Source organism: Zingiber officinale, chromosome 9B, assembly GCF_018446385.1.
Source record: "Zingiber officinale cultivar Zhangliang chromosome 9B, Zo_v1.1, whole genome shotgun sequence".
NCBI lineage: Eukaryota > Viridiplantae > Streptophyta > Magnoliopsida > Zingiberales > Zingiberaceae > Zingiber > Zingiber officinale.
In genome coordinates, this window is record NC_056003.1 from 101,984,341 (window position 1) to 101,991,106 (window position 6,766).

The 6,766-nt window shown below is 38.8% G+C and overlaps 1 long non-coding RNA gene across 1 annotated transcript; it reads left to right on the forward strand.

The window, feature by feature from the left end:
- The first annotated feature begins 374 nt into the window (after nucleotides 1-374).
- LOC122025064 lies at nucleotides 375-2,523 on the forward strand. The gene is made up of 3 exons (XR_006123593.1): nucleotides 375-412; nucleotides 795-1,050; nucleotides 2,401-2,523. It is a non-coding gene; the product is annotated as an uncharacterized LOC122025064 (long non-coding RNA).
- The last annotated feature ends 4,243 nt before the right edge of the window (nucleotides 2,524-6,766 follow it).

Sequence of the window (6,766 nt, forward strand, 5' to 3'; positions counted from 1 at the left end):
CATTTTGATTGATGGTCCTTGGCCTTGTTTTAATTACTTAGCTCTGCAATTTTCCTTTTGGTATACTGTTATTAGGGGATTTGCCCGGTTTGTAAATGTTGGGGATGAAAGGGGAGAGACGCCTCTAAATCTTGCAGTACGGCGAAGATGGACTGAGTGTGTCCGTGTACTCTTAGACCATGGGGCTCTTGTTTCTTCTTCCACTAGGGAATATGGGTATTTTGACTGATTTATATACTCGATCATTTGCCATTATGTTTATGTGTCAATTTTCTGTTTTGAGATCGAAATCCATATTTTTCAGTCATTCTGGGAGCACTCCTCTACATTTGGCAGCTCGCGGAGGAAGTTTGGATTGTGTTCATACATTGCTTGCATGGGGAGCCGATCAGCTCCAGAGGGATTCATCTGGGTGGGCATATTTCATATTTTCAAATTGCCTATACTCTTGGAGAAATTGGAACTGCTAGCTTTACAATTGAAATCTTGAACAAACAAACAGTGTAGATTCTTTATTAGTTGGCCTTTTGGTGATTATCTTCCAACAACCATGAAATCTCTTTTTAGGAATTTTTTAGGCAACATTTAGCCTTTTTATATTTTGGCTATCTTTTGTTAGTTGAGATGAATTATAATGAATCAAAATTTTTCATACATCAGGAGAGTCAATTTAAGGAGTCTCTCTCTCTTAATTTTCTACTTTTCTACTAACAAACTAATTAAAATTTCTGTGTTCATGGAAGTTCTGTCTTTGTTTCACTGTTATTAAACATATGCTGATCCATATTCCACAGGCGAATACCTTATTCTGTAGCTATAAAGCACAATCATGGAGCTTGTGCAGCTTTGCTAAACCCATCAGCAGCAGAACCTCTTGTTTGGCCTTCTCCATTAAAGTTCATCAGTGAACTTGATCCAGATGCAAGAGCTCTTCTAGAAGTAGCTCTGATGGACGCTAACAAGGAAAGCGAGAAAATAATATTGAATGAAAGAAAAAAATTGTTGTCTCCTGCAAATGTGGATGAAGCATTTCATGATGATGCTTCTGAGGTATTACAACATCTCCTTGATTAAGTATTTCTAATGATTTCCAACTTATAATGGATTTTAGGCTAGTAGATCTTGCGGCACCACATAGGCTTTGGTGAACGTTACGGCATTTTAATAGTTATTTCACTTGTTGAACATATCTGTCTAACAATGGACAACGGTGCATTGTTCGCATGATTGTGATAAGAGATCATAATGATTGAGCTAAGTTTGAGCATGTCTTTAACCTTGTTTAAAGCACAATGATGGATACTTTTCTGCTGTACACTTGAATAAATTGTTGATCTTGCACGGTCCTATTCCATAAAGAACCGCACTGAGCTAACAGCATTGTATGCGTTTTCTTCTATTCATATATTTTTTTTATCGATTATAGTTATTGGCAATGAGAATTTACTATATATTGTTGCATGAAGTTATCACATTACTTATTTTTCAAGGTATCAGAGAGCTAATTACCTTCAAGGGAACATTCCATCTGAGATTGGAGAACTTGTGCACCTTACCATCTTGTAGTTTTTACATCCCCTTGTTTTCTTTTGAAATGTAGGGACTTGTCAAGCAATTTGCGCAGGGGCACAATTCCTCCATCTATTGGCTCTCTGAACCCATTATGATTTCTGTGAGTCTTCATGTGATTATTGGTGGCTAGGCAGTTTGTTGTTGCAGAGTTAACTGTTTGACTATGATTTTTTTTAACAACTATAGGAATTTATCAACAAATTTCTTGTCTGGTGAAGTTCCAATCGTTGGAATCCTTGTAACTTTCCAAAGCACTTCATGAGTAACTCTTCTATTCTCTTTGATGCTTCATTGGCTTGCTCCATTAATTGTTACATGTTATCCAATTGTTTTCTACTTGGGCAACTGAAGTTTTTTTCCCCATTACACAAGCGTTCTCTTCTATCTTTTTATTTGACATATAGTGCATAACTAGCGTTCTGGGTGAAAATATCTTATTAGTTCTACTCTGTTAGAATGTGTTATGTTAGCACTTTGCATTTGACCTTTCAGTGTTTGTTGGATAAGTTTTATGGCATTGCCAACCTTAAAGTATCATGCTTTGATTTGAATATGCCACTGGGCTAAATTGAACTCAATGAAGAACCATATGATTTATATGATTGAGATCGTTGCAAATTGCCAAATAGCTGTGGATGTTATGCAATTTCATTTCCTTCTATACCAGTTGTTAATTTCCAATAACATGCTGCACAAATAAGAAAATAGTAGTGCAAAGCTTAATTGTATCATCAATCCATATGTGTTTCAGCAGGTTAAGATAATTCTTATTCGCTTACATGTATATTTTATCTTTTAATGTCTTTATAATTTGTTTATTTTTATCAGCTCCTACAGCTTAATTCTGCATATTTGATTGCCAAGGGAAATTTGTATACTCGGTCACGTGAAGATGCAGCCAGTAAGTTGCTGGAAAAGGCTTTAAAGATTCAGTTGGGAAGAGGATTTTAGCTGACATATTATGGATTTCGATTACACAGCTATTATTTTCTCATTTTGATGTGTGTAGTTAATTTTTGAAATTTGAAGATAACATTTTCATGGATTGAATGTAGTAAATATTTAGTTTTGTATTGGTGGTTTGTTTATATTAAATAAAGATTGGTTGTTTGTTATTATCATGTTATAACATGAATATTAAAGACAACGGTTAGAAATATTGTAAAAAGTACGTAACCACAACGGATTTTTTTTTAATAAAAAAGTGATAAAAGACAATAGTTTTATCTGTTGTAAAACATATTAAAATTATCTATCACAACGGTTTTAAAATTAATCTGTTGTAAAAAGAGTCTACCACAACGGTTTATTTCTGTTGTCGAAATTATCTACCACAACGGTTTTAAAACGTTGTCGTATCCTTCGTAAACAAATTTTGAGCATGTAAACAACAGCGGATAAAAACCGTTGTCAAATGTCTACAAAGACAACGGATTCAAAACCGTTGTTGTAGGACAATACATTCTACAACACCCTCAGTTACAACGGTTTTTTGACCCTACGACAACGGATATTATCCGTTGTCGTTTGCAGTTTTTGTTGTAGTGTATACATCTCACAAAGAATCATAAAGTGACTTGTATGTATTTTAGTACACATTAGATACAAGTGAGATGTTTGGATGGTGAACAAAACTCAAGATGTTGATTTAGTGCATCTTGTTGAGTTTTAGATTCATCAAAACACATAGTTATGTGTTTTCCAATCATTGGGAAAGCTAATGTACAAGTCATGTGCATTGAGCCCAAGGAATATGGTTGGATATTGGTGTTGAAAATGGTTTTAAAAGGTTTTTGAAAAACCTTGGTGAAGACTATCTTTTGATAGTAATCATCATTAAATGGTTAGACACAAACTTGGAAGAAAATACTAAAGTTTTTACAAGGTCTCAAGTTTGTGTTAATCTTTGAAAATAGGAAGTATTTTCATAAAAAACTATTTTTCCTTGATAGAATACCCCCTAAATAATGTCTACATGAGTTTTCATGATTTTTAGAGGTTTGTAGAATTTTTGGGGAGTTTCTGAAGTATGCTGAAATTGAATTTTAGAAAAATAAAAAACCCAATCAATCAGTCGATCGATTGGATGAGTTTCGATCGATCAGTCGATTGATTGGAAAGTTCATTCCCACGAATAGAAGGTCAGTGAATCGATCAGTCGATCGATTGACCCAGGATGGATTGATCAGTCGATCCATTCAGAGGGAATTTCTGCAAGCAGAAGCTTGCGGAATCGATCAATGGATTGATTGAAGTAGTTTCAATTGATTGAGTCCCAACTTCAATCGATTGGAAAGTCTGATTATGGCTGGAAAAGCCTGATTTTAGCATATTAAGTCACTTCAAGTTCCAATAACCATTCCAAATCCCTTAGAATACATTTGTATACATTTAGGGGGAGTTTTCTTGATGAAAACAGGTATGGATTGGTTAAGATAAATCAAAGTGAAGTTTATGATGGGGGTTTAGTTTCAATTTCAAATTTTGGAACCTCAAAACTTCAAGTTTTGGTTTTCAAGGGTCATTAACCATTCCTAACCCTTTAGAATACACTTGTATACATTTAGGGGGAGTTTTCATGATGAAAATAAGTATGGATTGGTTAAGGTAGGCTTAGGTGAAGTTTAGGTTGGAGTTTAGTTTCATTATTAAATTTTGAAGCTCAAAACTTTAAGTTTTGGTTTTCCTAACTATTTAGGAACTCTAAGTTATTGTTGGTGCAATGACGGTGAGAGATCGGCTGGGAAATCTCGGTGGCTGGCACAGAGGAGATCGGAGAGGGGTGGCGGCACGTCCTGATCTTAGCGATGGAGACAGGGAAGAAGAAGGGAAAGAAGAAGAAGAAGAAGATGCAAAAAAATCCTTGGCCACGGCTTTAATCGCAAGGAAGTAGAAACCGTCGCGTGCGGCGCCGGTTGGGAAAAGGAGCAGTTAGGGAGAAGATTGGGAGAGGAGAAGGTGCGGGGGAAAAGAGAGGGGTTAGGGCACAGTGATGGGAGAGGAGAAAAAATAAAAGAAAAAGAAAAGGAAAGAAAAGAAAAGAAAAAGGAAAATTTAACTTTTCCTCGTTTAAATGGGGTAGCCTAAATAGGCTTTTTCCGTGACTCAATATTTATCCCCGTAACCTACATCATACGGTCTCCAAAAAATTATCAGAAAATTTCTAAAAATTCCTATAAATTCCCTTATGGTAATTTGCCCATTTTCGGTATTTTACATTCTCCCCCACTAAAAAGAAATTTGGTCTCCAAATTTCGTTATTTTCCATTAGCAAGTACTAGCAAAAGCTAAAAAGTATCAATGCTGAACGGAAATATAACTTGCATACCTCAAGTAAAAAGGTGGGGGTATCGAGCTCAGATCGTATCCTCGAGCTCCCAGGTAGCCTCCTCATCCGAATGATGCTGCCATCTGACTTTAACCAGTCGGATAGTTTTGTTCCGCAGCTGATGCTTTTTCTGATCCAGAATTCGTACCGGAACCTCCTCGTAGGTAACGTCAGGCTGAATAGGAACTGAGATATCTGTTAGCACATGTGTCGGGTCGGATATATATCTCCTCAGCATAGACACATGGAACATATCGTGAACGCCTGCCAAGGACGGTGGTAGTGCCAGACGATAAGCTACTGCTCCAATCCTCTCCAAGATTTGGAAAGGTCCAATGTATCACGGAGCTAGCTTACCTCTGAGGCCAAATCTCTTCATCCCTTTCGTGGGTGAAACACGCAGAAAAACATGGTCGCCAGTAGAGAACTCCAGGGGTCTCTGTCTCTGATCAACATAACTCTTCTGGCGGTCCTGCGCCTCTGACACCCTCCGTCTGATAGTACGGACCAACTTTGCCTCCTGCTGAGCTCTATGAGGCCCTAGAAGCTGGGCCTCCCCAACCTCCTCCTAGAGGGTGGGTGTCCGATAAGGCCTACCATACAATGCTTCAAACGGCGCTATCAAGATAGCCGAATGAAAGCTGTTGTTGTAGGCAAACTCTACCAATGGCAAATGGTCCTCCTAACTGCCTCCGAAATCCAATACAAAAGACCTCAGCAAGTCCTCTAGAGTCTGAATAGTCCACTCTGACTGTCCATCAGTCTGCGGATGGAAAATTGAACTGAAACAGAGCTTAGTGCCCAAGGCTTGCTATAGACTCTGCCAGAATCGGGATGTGAACCGAGGGTCTCTATCTGAAATAATACTCAAAGGAACTCCATGTAATCTGATGATCTCTCGGTAATACAAATCTGTCAATCGATCTAGGGAATCAGTCTTTCGAATCGCTAAGAAGTGCGCCGATTTGGTTAATCGATCAACGATTACCCAAATCGCGTCATGGCCTCGTCGTGTCCTAGGCAAACCCACCACAAAATCCATGGTAATGTGTTCCCATTTCCACTCAAGAATAGGAATCCGCTGAAGTAATCTGGCAAGTCTCTGGTGCTCAGCCTTCACCTGCTGATAGACAAGACATCTAGCTACAAATTCTGCGATGTCTTTCTTCTTGCCGTTCCACCAATAGGAACGCCTCAAATCTCGATACATGCGAGTTCCACTTGGGTGCATAGTAAATCAGGAGTGATGAACCTCCTGAAGTAACTCCTCCCTGACCGGGTGAGATGGAGGTACGCATAATCGACCTCGGAAATATATAATATCCGCATCATCTCGGGTGAACTCTGTCTACTGCCCGAAAGCTATCTGGCTGCCAATGAACTAAAAATGCTGATCTCCGGCCTAGGCCTCTCGGATCCTCATTCTGATCGACGGCTGAGCAACCATAGTAACCAAAACACCTCGCTCTGTCTGTCCCTGCTCCTCAAGGCCCAACACGGAGAAACCCTGAATCAAGTCTGTGACTGGAGCTCGGTGGCAAGACAAAGCCCCTCTGGACTTCCTGCTTAGTGCATCGACAACCACATTAGCCTTCCTTGGGTGATAGCTAATGGTACAATCATAATCCTTCAGGAACTCCATCCATCTCCTCTGTCGGAGATTAAGTTCCTTCTGAGTGAAAATATATTTGAGACTCTTATGATCCGTGAGAATCTCAAAGGTAATGCCGTACAGATGATGTCGCCAAATCTTCAAAGCAAAGATGATGGCGGCTAGCTCCAGATCATGTACAGGGTAGTTCTTCTCATGCTCCTTCAACTAACGAGAAGCATTGGAGACTACTCTGTCGTGCTGCATCAAAACAA